The following is a 16,879-nucleotide window of genomic DNA, read 5'->3' on the forward strand; positions in this document are numbered from 1 at the left end:
TGGGAAGATAAACTCATGGAACAAGAAAAGAGGAAGGCTGAAGCAATGATGGCTAATCTGTAGCTATGAGCCTATGACATGTCTTGCATCATTTTAGGTTTTTTTATTATTATTATTTTGAAAGTGCAGCACGTGATCCCTGATCTCTCCTCTTCTAATCCTTTACATAAAAATAAAATATTAATATGACACGTTCTTCTATGAATGTATTTGTTCTTTTGTAGTATGTAATATTTTTATTATTTAATATGGTAATTTGTAAATATTATTTTATTTTTAATTAAAACCGGTTTAAATCCGGTTCAACCCCGATCTGACCCATTAACCCTTAACCCATTATCTTGACCGGTTTAGTGACCGGTCCGGTTTTTTGTACATTGCTTCTCATACTTGATTATTCTTGAGAGAATTTTAATAGGGTTAATTTATAAAAAAAAATTAATAAGCATGCAACATATATCTTACATATAGGATTAAGAGATCTTATAATATGGACAGGAGTGTCTTAAATATCTTCTCTTCCCATTTCTCTAATTTTGTAATTCAAAATTTATTGAAAATTTTCTTCCCTGCATTTTCCTTATACCAAACACAGGTTAATATTCCACATATTAGAGAAATGAGAGAAATCAAACTTAGTAGAAGACCGAATTGACAATATTGCCACAGGTCTCAAGGCTTGTGCATGATATTTAAGTAAAATAATATTGGGAATGATCTGATAAAATTTTGGAAATTTTTATTAAAAATTTCATTTCAGATTTAAAATAAAAATGATTTAATTTAAATATTAAAATAACAAATAATTTTATTAACAACTCACCAATTGAATAATTGATGAAGGAATTTCTTTGTTCCTGCGTAGGACCCCATCATTGAAGATTGGATTGTCATGTTACTCCCCTGACGGTGGCTCGGGTAGGTGGCTATGGAGCGTTTTGGAAGCGTATAATATGGGATTTAAAGCTACAAAAACAACAAGGCATAAGTTGACCGTCGGATTTTCATCGATGAATAGATCTAGCCCAACCAGCAAGGAAGTGATAATGCAGCAATTTATTAATTTTTTCTTTAAATTGGAAAAAATAATTCTTTTCAAGAGATGAGAGTGAAGAAAATGCTGAGCCAATCATTGTAAAAATCAGTAATGAACTCCGCACGTGAAGTAGAGTAGATAAGACGTTAGAATTTAAACCCCAAACCATTTAAGGGAGAAATAATACCATTAAAAGATAGTTTTATCATTGGCAAAAAAAAAAAAAAAAGATAGTTTTATCAAAAATGGTAGACAAGAAAATATATAGCGAAAAATCATTATGAGATCCCAAGAATAATGAATGCAATCAATAAAGGGTCCCCCAATAAATAAGCAGCATGGACTTGGACTTGTTGTCGGGTTCTATGCTAGAACTTGTCAATACATTCTACTTACTTGTTATAAAATTTTATGGTGATTACATTCCTTTTTTTATAACTTCATAATGATTAAAAAATTGTAAAATACCGAATTGTCACGTACTCATGTATCTATTTGCAGACTTTTGTGTGTGTGAATTTTAATTCTTTGATATCCAATATTACTCGATTAGACAAAATTTAGGAGCTCAACTGGCAGCTTAAGAGAAATCAAATTACTTTCCCATTTCCCTTGACCTAACTTTCTTAGTTTCTTTTAAATAAAATATATAAATAAAGAGTAAAATACTCTAACTATCCTTCTAATTTGCATCAATTACACAAACCTCCCCTCTATTTTTAAAACATGCACTTTAATCCAATTAGTTAACACTATTAGGAATATTCTAAAAAGATTCTAAAAATATTATTTTATCTTAAATTTATATTAAAATAAATTTTATTTACTATTTTACCCTTCATTCTAACAAATTTTTAAATTTTATTTTTACGGTCACACAGCTTAGAAAAGAATCAAAACAACGACTGGGAGGCAACCTAAAATCAATGGCAGCAAGGGCTAAGCAGGTACCAATTTTTCATACTCTTCTTTTCCTCTCAAAGTCGCCAACGATAGCAAAGGGTATATTGGTTCTTCAGCCTCTTGCGTTATGCTTGTCTCAGAGAGAGCATAGCATAATAGCTTTTCACATGGTCATTGACAGCTTTTTGGCTTGTTCATAATAGCTCTTGAAGTCGTCACTGAAGACCATCAAAATGGCATCAAACAAATGAAATTGCCCATATACATACATACATACATACATACATACATACATACATACATACATACATGTGTGTGTATATATTGACATATGGTTTCTTTCGGATATTGCAGCACGGTTTTTTGTGAAAATCATCTCACACCCACATGCTATCTTTAGTAATTTCCAAATATTATTTAGGAATTTAGTGTCCAGATGACCAATCACCTATTTGTGCTATTTAGTTTACTTTCTATTTCTTTTGATTTTATTATATTTGTATTTTGATTTTAAAAATTTTCACTGCAGGATAATGTAACTCATATTGAAGATATTGATAATTGTAATAAAAGTGAACCTCATACTGATAAATTATATATTGATTTTGAAGAAGAGGATTATGATGATAATGAACTAGAAGAAAGGGGAGAGGGTGAAAGGATTGATGATGATTCCATTTTGAATAGAGTAGAAGACAATGAAGATAGTGAGCCTGAAGTTGATATTGATGGTAATGAAAATTTTGCAAGTGGTAGTGACATAGAAAAGCCTAAATTTCTAGATATTTTTAAGAATGTTAAGGGAAGAAGATTTGAGTATGATACTAATGGTAAAGTGCATTTGGAAAGAGATCTATTGTTTATTAACGTGAATGAGTTTAGGAATGTTTTAAGGGATTATATAATCCAAGAGAATTTTGACATATTCAGATTAAAAAATGAAAAAACAAGAGTAACTGCTATTTGTGCTTCTGACGGTTGTCCTTGAAGAATTCATGCTTCTTCCACACCAGATAGTGTGACTTTTATGATAAAGACATATGAACCTACGCACAATTGTGTTAGGTTAACTAAGCAACCCAATGCTACCTCTACTTGGATAGCAAATAAATTGAAAGTGTCTTTGAATGCTGATCTTAACATGAACTATGAATTAATGGATAATGAATTGACTATCAAGTACGAAGTTAAGGCTCATCAGATGCAACTGTGTAGGGCAAGGAAAAAAGGGAGAGAAGAATGTGAAGGTTCTCATACTACAAGTTACAAGAAGATACCAAAATATGCAGAGTTATTGTTGAAAAAAATAGGGGAAGTATGGTGAAGTTATGCTATCACGATAGGTCATCATTTGAAGAAAGTCTTACTTTCAAGAGGATTTTTGTGTGTTTGGCTGCTGGTAGAGATGGCTTTTTGAAAGGTTGTAGGCCATTTTTTGGACTAAATGGTTCCCACTTAAAAGGTCCATATGGAGGTGTGTTACTATGTGCAGTTGCACTTGATGCAAATAACAAATTATTTCCATTAGCATGTGTAATGGTTGAGGCAGAGTATAAGGAATCTTGGAGATTTTTCTTGAAATATCTTAATGATGCAATTAGAGATAATCATTATATAATTATGAGTGACAGACAAAAGGTAAATTTTTTTTACAGACTTTATTTCTTTTAAGTTTGTACATGTTATGATTGCATATTTATGATCTTTTTTCGTTGGATGTAGGGATTGAGACAAGCAGTTGCTGAATTTTTTCCAAACTCATGGCATAGATATTGTGGTAGGCATTTATTTAATAATTTCAAGGTTAAATTTCCGTTGCTAATCTTACAGGAATTTTTTTGGATGGCTATTAAAGCTCCAAATGAATTCATTTTTAAGAAGGCAATGGAAAAAATGAAAAGACATGATGATAAGGCGTATCACTATTTGATGTCTATCCCATTAAATACTTGGACTCGACATGCATTTCATGAAAGTTGCAAAAGTCCACACATTACCAATAATGTTTGTGAATCTTTTAATAAGTGGATAAATGACTTGAGAAATATGAACGTATTGAATATATTAAATAAGTTAAGGTCAAAAATTAATAATGATGAGATTTCACAAGAAGCTTCATTCTACTACATCTTGGCAACAAAATGTTGGTGCAAGAATTGTGGATGAAATAAACAAGACCATGAGAGATGGAAGGCATTGTAGAGTAGATGTAGCTAGTAATAATCAATTTGAAGTATATGATGGGTTTACAAGATTTCCTGTGAACTTGAATTCTCACACTTGTGAATGCAAAGCATGGCAACTTAGTAGATTGCCTTGTAAACATGGTGCAGCTGCCATTGCATATATAAGGGCAAAAGTAGAGGACTATTGTGATGCTTATTATAGCAAAATAAATTACATAGCCACATATTCTAGCATAATTAGCCCCTTGCCAGATTTAAGTTTGGTGGAAGAAATGGATATACTTCCACCCCCCTTATGTAGACTGCCCGGCAGGCCCAGAGTAAGCAGAAAAAAAGAAAAAGATGATGATGCACCATCAAATGCAAGACGAAGACTATCAACTGTCAAGTGTGCTAATTGTGGAGAATTAGGACACAATAAAAGTAGTTGTCAAAGAGCTCCTGTCAAAGTCAAGAAAAATAGACAAGTAATATATTACCTTAATTTATTATCAACAATTACATCTAATATTTTCTACTTCGATTTACTCATTTTTTATTGCAGAAATCTTCTGTAAGTGCATCACAAACTTCATTTAAAGAAGTAACTCAAGATCATGCTTTAGTACAAGCAAGAGCAAAGTCAAAAATTGAAGCTAGACGAGCAAAGAAGGTATGCACATCAAATTTCTCACATTCAATGTCTTTTGTAAAATATATTGGAGTGTTTTGTTGAATCTGACTTTTTTTTGGGTGATTTTGAAGATTGCCAGGTCAGGCGGAATTTCTAGCAATCCCCATTCAATTACTTCTCAAATACCTTCAGTTACTCCTCTAGAATAGGATTTAAATTTTGTCACTTGGTAATGTCATTCAAAATCATTGGATGTTATATGGACATATTACACATATTTGATGTATTTATTTTGTATTGCACATTTTGGTCAAGATTGTTTTGAAGAATTTAAGAGGTTTTTATTCATTTCATTTATTTTATTTTTGTAAATAATTATTTGTTTAATATTTTTAGCATAAGTTTAAATAATTCAGTTAAGGTAGACATAAAAAATTTGATTAAAAATTTAATTAATTTTGTTAGTAAATATATTCTTGACTAAATTTGTTTATATATTTTTGTACAAAAATGTGTTTAAAAATTTTGAATTAAAAATGTACATATTTTAAACAATATTTCAAACTTATATCATTTGTATTTTATGATAAAATAAAACTATATATTTGAAATATGTTTTAGCATTTTAAAAGAAATCAAAATCAATAGTTTAATGAATGTGATGAAAAATTAAAATTACAAAATATTGTAAAAATTCAAATTAATAATTTTTATAACATATTAGAAGTTTTAAAATACATGTATTAGAACCATTTGTTGATTTTATAAAATATATTTTTTTGAAAAATATAAATGTTTAAATAATTATTATGTTAAAAAAGGGCATTTTGGTCAAAATTTAAAAATCAAACTTAACGGTCAACTAACGGTTTGGATGGATGGAAATAGAATCTTAAATATAGGATGGAGGTTTGTGTAACATACATTTTGATTTTAGGAGAAGTTTATACACGTTTTCATAATAAAAGGGAGGTTTCTGTAATTGAGGTAAAACAGAAGGATAGGTGGTGTATTTTACTCATAAATAAACGATGTAATGATCTAAACTTAACTGATAACGAGGGATTGTGCATACATGATTTTAGGCCAGTTTGTTTAATTATTTTTTTTCCAAAAAAACAATGATTTAGTTGGGGGAGTAAAGGAGATGGTAAAGGGCGCGTTGGGAGCAATTTGAGGTAAATTGAAAATGAGGACGTATAAAAAATAATCCATTTTTCACTTTTAGCTCATTTCGATCGATAAGCAAATCCAGGCAACTTAATTATTAAAATAAGCTCAAACATATCTCTAAATTTCCTTTGCTAAAGTGTTTTCCTCTTACTCTCCTTTACTTTCCCAACTAAAATCACTTTTTTTTTTCCAATTAAACAAAGTGGTCCTAAGCATGTTAAGCATGTGTAATTTGTTTTTTGTGGCCAAACTTGTGATAGCAGAGAAAGGGAGACGCAGAGTTTAGATGGAAATCCACCTCGCTTATGAGTTTCGTATGGGAGACGCAGTCAAGTCAAGCATATTTGTAAATTACGTTCGATAATTACTGAAAAATATATAAAATGATTATTGAAAAAATTGAAAAATTTGTGAACTAAAATGTGAAATATGAGTAATGGAAAATATGGAAGATGAAGGTCAGGAAAATTTTAATTCCAGCTAAAGACTATGTTTTTGTTATAATTTTTTAACTCAGGAAAATAATTATTAACTTTTCCTTTTGAAATCAATTGTTAATATTGTCATTATATTTTTGTACTTTCTTATTATAAATAATAACATCTATTAATTTAATTAACTTTTGCTTGACTGCAATCTAATCATTGTCTTGTAGTATATATGCCTCAACCTTTTGCTAACCAATTCAATTTTTAATATTTTGATGGAAACTTTCCAAAGGGTTAAGAGATAACAGCACACTTGATTTTTACACCATATAGGCACATAATATGAAGCGCTTTAGGTTTTTTTTTTTTGGGACTGAAAAATAGACCCAAACTTTCTCACTTGTTAACATGTTGGCATATTTGATTTAAGTCTAACATTACTACAGATTTATAAATATTTAATGCCAAATACTTGATGGTTATTTAAAAAACCGTCAAATAAAAAGAGGTGCTAAATAGCAAAATAATACTTGACGGTTATTCCCAATAACCGTCAAGTTTTTGTCTAAAATACTTGACGATTTTATCAAAAAACGGTCAAGTATTGATTCGTATAGGAATATTTGACAGTTGTTTGCTAAAACCATCAAGTATGTTTTTAAAATACTTGACGATTTTAGCCAATAACCGTCAAATATTGTGTTTTAAAATTCCTAATCAGATACATTTTACTCGAACTCAATTTCAAATTTCAAGCACCCAGAAGTAAGATAATAATTGCAAAATATTTTTTTTATAGCCAGTTTTCTACACTAATATAATGATTGTGTGGACAATGTCAAAATTGTGACAAATGGCATTTTTATAAATAAATTTTTTGAATTTTGATTTTCTATATTGCTCTTGGACTTAGCCTGATCCACCCTTGGTGGATAGGCTTAAGCCCAGAAGATTTAAGGTCCAAAATATAATAAACTAAAGACTGAGGGTTACTACTTGTAAAATATTCTTTATCTTTTAGAGGGAATAGTTTTTTATTCAGTTTTTAAATGGGAATACTGAAGCATGCATGATACATACGTAGGTGTGCATGATAGTTCCCTTATTGAAGTTTTTTTGTCTTTGCAACTTTTCTCCCTCCCCATTCTCTCTTCACAAGTATACTTGTTATATAACCAAAATTTGACTCCATCTATGTCATCGGATCACACATGGCTACTGAAAATATTTATATGCCTTCTAGGTATGCCCGAAAGTCACAGTGGCCTATATTTTTTTCCTACCTTGTTTATACTTTCGTGTTCTTGTTTTTTTTTTTTTTAAGGTTACAAATCGGTTCTCACATATGTGATTTGCTCTCAAATATTATGCAAATCCTCTCTTTTATTTCTAGTATAATTATTATTTGTAAACTATACTTGTGAGTAAGTGCATGTGTGTTGTTTTTACTGCCTCCATGAAACTTGAACACGAGTTCATTTATTTTTTATTTTTCATACTTTCTTTGTTTCCTATTACTACATGCCAATAATATGTAAAAGTAATTAGGAAACCATTAAAAACATATGGAAAAGGCCAAAAACATAGACTTGGAGGCATGAAACTCATAATATATGAGAACCTCTTTTTAGGGGTTTAGTTTTTATTCTGGGTGTTTTGAGAATCAAATTTTTTTTAGGCTCCAAAAATTATCTCATTGCATAGAACTTGAAAAAAAAATAAAAAAAATGACACCAAGAACGTGAAAATTAGACTTTGGATGGCTAATGATAAACCATTTTTTCAATGTGTTTAAAATATGTATTTTAGTCTATTTTAGGGAGCTAATTAGATAATATTTGCATTATTGTTTAAATAATATCGTAAATGCATATGGGTTGAGAATCTGATCTAACACGATACTTTATTAGTGTTTTGAATGAATTTTCAGTTGGGAATTATTTTTTGGGTTACATTTGAATTGATTACAGGGGAAAATGGGAAATAGAGCATATTTTGGATTTGCAGAATTGGCTAGACGGATTTTGGGCCAGGAATAGTGATAGAGCTCGAGCCTAGCCCAAAAGAAAGGACCTGCTGGTTAAGTGAAGCGCAACATTTAAAGGGAATGAGAGAGTGGGGGATTCTATTATGGATTGTTGGAGGGAGAAGAGCTTTTAACGGATCGGATGCAATGGAAGGAGGGGACGCTGATCTTGGGCAAGTTCAGAACTAATTTTCTCTGACCAGTTTTCACATCTAAGATTCGATTCTCCATTTTTCCTTTCGATTCCTTCCTCATCCATAGCTGTTGCATCCATGAGACGAAGCCTCTTCCAAATCTAGATCATGCGTAGCTGAGCTTTCTGGTTCTCTTAGAGATGTGAATGTACCGGAGCCTTGGATCTTCGAGCAAGGGAGTTTCTTCTTCTCATATTGACTTGAGTTGAGTTTTTTGTGTTTTATTGGATGAGTTGTAAGACTAAATGTTAGAATTCAAAATTGTGATGATTGTTACTATCTGAATCGTTGAGATTGATAGGAATATTGATTGATGAATCATTCATAGGCTCGAGTTAATGCTTACTTCCTCTGTATAACTGATTTTGCATCTGAACATTGTTTGAGTTGGTTTGTTGCTCTTGCATAAATTCAGTTGGTTTTAAATAGAACTGAGTTGGTCATTAGTAGATGAATTGATTTGCTGATTATTATTCCTGGACCGAATCTTCTGTTACTTGCTGTGATTTCTCTCGAGTTGAGTGCTCATAGTGAGCGGCTTCCAAGTTGTAAGCCAAGCCCTTTTATTCAGATTCTAACTCCTGCCATTAAATAGGCAAGGAAGGTGCAGATCATCTCTAAGGGAACATTCTAACCATTTATCTCGAGTGCCATTGCAGTGTTTAAAGTTCTTCGTTCATCTACAACTGCTTTCTGAATGCATAATGAAATTAAAATAAAAAATAAAAAATCTTTTTGGTTCTTTTTAAGTCAGGAAACTACAGAATTAGCCTTTTTCCTTAACACTCTTCACAATTCTTAAAATTTTAAATTGTGGTTCATTGGACCTGTTAGGGAACTTAACAGTAAAAAGGCTCCTTCAGACATGACCTAGGCTAGTTCCTACATTACTGTATTTTAGCTTAGAATTTTGATAGGCATTACGACATGCTTTTTCAAGTGGCATCGTTGTTAGGGAGCCTTGCTTGTTAAGGTTTCCTAAGCAGTCCTTTGAGCTAGTGATAGATCAAAGAAAAAGTATACACCTAAATAAATAAATATCTAAGTAGTATTCAATCCTTCTTGGTTCAATATTATTGTTAATTCTCTTATTACATTGAACTGTGTTTGAATTCTCACTGAGGAGGATTCGTTCATGATTGCTGACACTGAGCTAGTCCAGTCCTGAAAATTGTTGTAGCTACTGGTTGGTTTTTGTATTTAATTCTTCTCAATTCAGTGGAGGTGAGCTGAATCCTGCTATTCTTCCTTACTTTCAAAGTGAACTTGCATTCGGTAGCTGTTTAAGACTGTTGACAATTTGCTTTTACTAGAAGCAACAAACTCAGTTCTGATTTGGAAGCTTGGTACTATTCCTTGCTGAATTTGACTGTGTTCTAAGAAAGGAGGAACTATCACACAAGATGCCAAGTTGTTTAGGTTGATTTGGTTTTTTAAGAATTAACTAAACTCTTGCTGGTAGCAACTTATTTTCAGATTATGTAGCATTAGTGGTACTAGATCTTGCTGGGAATTGAATAGTCCGATTGCCTACATTCGTAACTGGGATTTATATTCTGTGTTGTCCCGTTCTGTTTCTATATTTTCATTGCAAGCTAGTTGCATGACCAAGGATCAACAATTACTTCCATTGGATACAGAAATAAATAAGACACTTAGGCAAATTAGGAAGGAGGCTAAACAAGCTAAGAAGGTGGTTGAACAATCTGTGCCACTTGAGCCCTTCCTTGTTGTTGAATCTAATTCCCCAACTTCTTCTAATTTTGATTTTGTAATTGGTGAGTTTGTAGACAATCATTTTGTATAGAGCCTAGTCAACAAGTTAGTAATCCTCTAAACAGGGATAGGCAAGATGATAATGGTCATAGGAATGAACATGTCATGCCTAATGATGATAATATGAATAGAAATAATAGAGAGCATAGGACTATTAAGGATCTCACTGCTTCTAATGACACTTATGATCCTTTCTCTTCTTGTCCTACTTTCAATATTAATTTTGAATTGAAAAGTCCCTTATTGGCTAACTTACCCAAGTTTAACAGTTTACTTGGTGAGGATCCTTACAAACATCTCAAGACCATGTCTATGGTTTGTGCTTCTATGAAACCCATGGGAACTAATATGGATGAAGTTTTCAGACAAGTTTTTCATTTCACTCTTGAAGGGAAGGCTAAAGAATGGTTCTTCATGCTGCCTCATCACAATGCTCGTGCCTTAACCTCTTGGCCTAATCTGAGAAATATTTTTTGGGAAAAATATTTTCCACCATCAAGAACGGCCTCCCTCAGAAAAGAAATTTATAGCATCAAACAATATGAGAATGAGTCTTTTTATGAGTACTGGAGCAGATTTCAAGAGCTTCTCTCTAAATATCCACATCACCAAATACCTGAAGCTCAATTAATTCAATACTTTCACAGCGGTTTAATGCCCAATGACAAAAGGAGTCTTGATTCAGTTGCCGAAGGAACAATTCAAAACTTAACTCTTAAAGAAGCTTGGGTTTTAGTAGAAAAGATTGCCACTAATACTCAGCAATTTGAATGGGCAGATGATAGACAAGTTAGCAATTTGAAATCAAGGAGAATTGATGATGTTACAGCCTCACAATTAGTAGCCATGAGTGCCCAAATTTCTAAACTAGCGACCCAACTAAATAATGTGCAAGTACAACCATCTCAAGCTTTAGTACCTCCAATCTGTGAAGTTTGTAGTTCTACCATGCACATCACTTCTAACTACCCACATGAATATGAAGAAGTATCTACACTTTTCCAAGGTAGACAAGGACCGAATCAAAGAACTTGGAATTCTAATTCCTACAATGATAGTTGGAAGGTGCACCCAAATCTTAGCTGGAAAAATTAAGAGTTAAAAAACAATCAAAATCCATTCCAAGACTCTAACTCTACTAAGGCAATAGTGGCATCTGATTGTGGGGCAACAAAAGATGATACCTCTCAATCGATAAATAGCATGAACAATATGTCCACATCCCTAATGTCCACTATGAACATTCTGGCTGCTAGAATTGACAATGATAGAGCTCAAAATAATGCTAAGCTAGTTGCCATTAAGAAGAGAATGGAACAATGGGGGGCAAAGACTTGCAACCTCTCTGGTTTTGTCACCCAATTATATGACAGCTTCAATAATTTCCAAGCACAAACTGCTGGCACTCTTCCCTCAAGTACTGTTATAAACCCTAAGGGTCTCAATGCAATCTATTTGAGGAATGGCAAACAAATTGGAAACAAGAAAGTGTCCTTTGCTGAAACTGATAAGAAAATTGATGGTAAAGATTTTGTCTAAATTTATGATAACATGAGGAAATCTGAAAGCAGACCTTGAAGCTACTGAATCTTACGATTTGGATGCTGGAAAGCCAACTTAGGAAACCAGTTTATCAACTCTTGAATTGAATCATCAAGGTACAAGAATTTAGAAATAGATTGGTCAAGTATTTGGACAGCAACAAGATGATTCCCACTTGATATCTGAGGAAGAAAGATTAAAAGATTTAGCCTTTTCCAAGAGCATTTGTTATGAGTAAAAAGAAAGCCCTTGAGAAGCAAAACAAGGAAATTATTGACTTCTTTGGCAAAATAGAAGTTAATGTTCCCTTGTTGGACTGGATACAAAGAGTCCCTGAATATGCTAAGTACTTGAAAGATATCTGCACCAATAAAAGGAAATACAAGCTTAATGAGCTGATACAAGTAGGACCTAATGTTTCAATACTTTTTGAGAAGCAATTGCCTGTAAAATGTCAAGATCCAGGTGTATTTTCCATCCCCTGCATTATTGGTAAAATATCTATAGCTAAGGCTTTATTAGACTTAGGTATAGTGATAAATGTGATGCCTAGTTTAGTCTACCGTGCTTTAGGGATAGGAAATATTAAAAACACAAGTGTTTTGGTGTAGCTAGCATATAAGAGTATTATAAGTCCTAAGGGTATTCTAGAAGACATTTTAGTGCAAGTTAAGGATCTTTTTTCCCCCGCAGAATTCTATATTCTTGACATGCCTAATGAAAATCTTAGTGATGGCACTCTTATCTTGGGTAGGCCATTTTTGAGAACTACAAATACTATGATTTATATGAAAGATAGAATAATTAAAATGGAATTTGGGGCAATTTGATTAACCATATTTTCAATGTGTTTAAAATACGTATTTTGGGCTACTTTAGAGAGTTAATTAAATAATATTTGCATTATTGTTTAAATAATATCGTAAATGCACATGGAATGAGAATCTAAACTAACATGATACTTTATTAGTGTTCTGAATGAATTTTCAGTTGGGAATTATTTTTTGCATTACATTTGAATTGATTACAGGGGAAAAATAGGAAAGAGAGCATATTCTGGATCTGCAGAATTGGCTAGACGGATTTTGGGCCAGGAATAGTGATAGAGCTCGAGCCCAGCCTAACAAAAGGTCCTGCTGGTTAAGTGAAGTGCAGTGTTTCAAGGGAGTGAGAGAGTGGGGGATTTTGTTATGGACCGTTGGAGGGAGAAGAGCTTTTAACAGATCGGATGCGATAGGAGGAGGGGATGCTGATCTTGGGCAAGTTCGGAACTAATTTTCTCTGACTAGTTTTTAGATATGAGATTTGATCCATTTTTTCTTTCAATTTCTTCCTCATCCATGGCTGTCGCACCCATGAGACGAAGCCTCTTCCAAATCCAGATCATGCGTAGCTAAGCTTTCTGGTTCTCTTATAGATGTGAATGTACTGGAGCCTTAGATCTTCGAGCAAGGGAGTTTCTTCTTCTCATATTGACTTGAGTTGAGTTTTTTCTATTTTGTCGAATGAGTTGTAAGACTAAATGTTAGAATTCAAAATTGTGATGATTGTTACTATCTGACTCATTGAGATTGATAGGAATATTGATTGATGAATCATTCATAGGCTCGAGTTGATGCTTACTTCCTCTGTATAACTGATTTTGCATCTAAACATTATTTGAGTTGGTTTGTTGCTCTTGCATAAATTCAGTTGGTTTTAAGTGGAACCGAGTTGGTCATTAGTAGAGGAATTAATTTGCTGATTATTATTCCTGGACCGAATCTTCTGTTACTTGCTGTTATTTCTCTCGAGTTGAGTACTCATAGTGAGCGGCTTGCAAGTTGTAAGCCAAGCCTTTTTATTTGGTTTCTAACTCCTGCCATTAAATAGGCAAGGAAGGTGCAGATCATCTCTAAGGGAACATTCTAACCATTTATCTCGAGTACCATTGCAGTGTTTCGAGTTCCTCGTTCATCTACAACTGCTTTCTAAATGGATAATGAAATTTTAAAAAAATAAAAAATCTTTTTGGTTCTTTTTAAGTCAGGAAACTACAGAATTAGTCTTTTTCCTTAACACTCTTCTCAATTCAAATTGTTAAATTATGGTTCATTGGACCTGTTAGGGAACTTAATAGTAAAAAGGCTCCTTGAGACTTGACCTAGGCTAGTTCCTATATTGCTGCATTTTAGCTTAGAATTTTGATAGGTATTACGACATGCTTTTTCAGCTAAGACATGGGGAAAAGAACTTTCGGGTCTGATAGACTCAACACATCTCGCCAGTGGAGTTAGATTGACCTAGGTAGAGGTTGAAGATGATGAACAGTACCCTAAATGACACTATTTTAGTATCCAGGGTTTTATATAAATAAAAAAAAATTTGTCTATCCATTTCCTCAAGGCCTAAAATCATTTTATAAAAAAAAAAAAGAACAAAAAACCCAAAATAATTCTGGCCCAAAAAATAAAATAGTACTTATTAAAATATTTAAAGGAGTTAAAGTGCAATTTTAACCCCAATCTTATTTTTCAAATGCAGTTTTGTTCTTGATCATTTTAATGGTACAATTTTGACCCTGATATTTTTTTTAGTGCAATTTTACTCCTTAAGGTCAAAATTGCATCCAAAGATTAGAGGCAAAACTGCACCTGAGAAAAAAAGATCAGGGGTAAAATTGCACCTGAAAAGTAAGATCAGGGACAAAATTGTAGTACTAAAAGATTAGGGACAAAATTACACCTAAAAAATATGATCGAGGTCAAAATTGCACTTTAAACCTATTTAAAAAATAAAATAAATATAAAGAGGGCTAAAACTGTTACATGTTTACCACGTGGACACGAGCACTTTTAGGTGGTGGCATATGGAAGCTAATGGCTCAACACATGTCACCATTAGCAAACTCCATAACAGTGAGTGACATTCACGTGTTAGTGGTGAGAATAGGCTTTGCTAGATTTTTCTATTTTTTCAGGATCTATGCTTCCTTAGGTGCATGTAGGCACGTGAGACCTCTGTTTGAGGTGCAATTTATCTTTAAAAGTCCCTAAATTCATGATCCTCATTATGATATATGATTTTCCTATTTTAGAAGGCAATTTAGGAGTTATTTTTGAGTTTTTTAGTGTCTTTATAATGATTTTATGTTTGAAAATTTTTTTAAAAAAATTAAATATTAATTGAAAATTATTTTTTAAGGTAAAAATGAAGCAAGAGGCTTCGTCCGACACTGAACCTCATTCTTATGGTTTGTTTAGTATATAATACGTGGATGATGTGCTTCTATAATACGAACCATTAAGTGATGATTCTGATGAGGAGCTAGATATGGAACAGGAGCAGGATTCTGAAATGGATCCCAAGGAGGACCAGGAGATGGACTTGGAGGAAGACCTTGAAATGGATCTCAAAGTGGACTTAGACATGGAAATTAGGGAGGATCTAAAGATGGTTGTTGAGGAGGACCTAGAAGTGAACCCTGAGGAGGATCTAGAGATAGACCTTGAGGAGGATCCAGATGAAGATCTTGAGGAAAAGGATCTTTATGAGCATGGTCCTATGGAGGAACTCTAAGATGTTTATACTGATCCTGGACCAAAGGATGAAGAAGTAAATCAACTTCTTACTCTTGCTCTAAGAAGAAGGATAGCAAAATATGATGCAATAAGAATTAAAATCATTAGGGATATAAATAGAGTTCTTAAAAGATACGTTATAAGCATGTATAACAATGAAAGCATTAACTTCTATGCTAATGTCATGATGATATTTCGTGAAGAAGTTAAAGCTAAAAAGAAATGAGAGCTGAAGGACACTTAAGGTTTGCACTATAAATATAGTGGTTGAGAATTACATGAAATCACCCAAGCTTAGAAAGGCTCTTACTGATTTTTGCATAGGCATTTAAATTTTTTTGTATGATGTTTCTTATTTTTATGGTTTTTGTATGAAGAAACATAGTTCTTTGTAATGCTTTTAATGTTATGACTTGAATTATATGCAAATTTGTTTGATGTTTTGGCATTTATTGACGTATCTTTCTTGAGTATAAAGTACTTGTATTTTAAATTCTTAATGGAATCTAATGATGATATTATGCTCCTGATCGTGGACCTATCATTGTCATTATGTTCTAGTCAGGAATAATATAAGTACAAGACATTGTATACTATGCTAATGCTATATATAATCATTTATATGTCCTTCAATTTGTTGGTTCTCGTATAGGGAACAATCTTTTAATATGGAATAGCTTTGTCATAGAACTGAAAATGGCAACCAAAAACATCATTATTGAATTGAATAAGGGTGAAAAACTTAATAGGGATAAATGGATACCTGGAACCGAAAGGTGCAATACATCTTAAAGGAATAAGAGACTTTAGAGCCCTTAACTACTTTGATGAAGGAACCTGAAGCTGGGAATACAACTCAGTATCAAAGAGATCAAGAGCTCTTCCGTTCCTAGAAAAAGAAAAATAGTATTGCTAGAATCACTTTATTGAGTGTAATGGTTGATGATCTCATGTGAGTTCAAAAAGTATGATACTATTCAAACCATGTGGACAGTCCTAAAGGACAAGTTCAGTGGGATGTCTATGACTAAGTTAAGAAGGTCGATGATTAAGTTTGATACCTATAAGTTAAGGCAAACACTCTTATGAAGTAGTACCTAAGGGAGATTTCCAACATGATAAGGGAACTCAAAGAGGCCAAGTATACCTTGACTGATGAACAACAAGTTCAAGTTGTGATAAGGTTGCTTCCTTTTAGCGAGGAATACTTGAAGGTTAATCTTACCCATAATGAGAGTATTGTCACTTTTAATGATGTGGCCAAAAATCTTGAATCAGAAGATGAACGCTTAGAAGCATACAAGTCCTCTAGGTAGGCCTATTACATTAATGGTGCACATCCTTCCAACTCAAAACCTAATTTCAAGAAAGGCAAGAAGTTTCATAAGAAAGGAAAGAAAGTCGACTCCAAATTCAAAAAGGAAAAAAAGAAGCAGTTTAAG

At 32.7% G+C, this 16,879-nt stretch overlaps 1 long non-coding RNA gene across 1 annotated transcript; it reads left to right on the forward strand.

The window, feature by feature from the left end:
• Window positions 1-3,598: 3,598 nt before the first annotated feature.
• On the forward strand, window positions 3,599-4,900 carry LOC114754322 (uncharacterized). Its single transcript, XR_003741150.1, has 3 exons — window positions 3,599-3,716; window positions 4,670-4,777; window positions 4,870-4,900. It is a non-coding gene; the product is annotated as an uncharacterized LOC114754322 (long non-coding RNA).
• Window positions 4,901-16,879: the final 11,979 nt, after the last annotated feature.

The sequence above is a fragment of the Neltuma alba genome, unplaced genomic scaffold, assembly GCF_004799145.2.
Source record: "Neltuma alba isolate B1F8T4 unplaced genomic scaffold, ASM479914v2 tig00010128_pilon, whole genome shotgun sequence".
NCBI classification, from domain to species: domain Eukaryota; kingdom Viridiplantae; phylum Streptophyta; class Magnoliopsida; order Fabales; family Fabaceae; genus Neltuma; species Neltuma alba.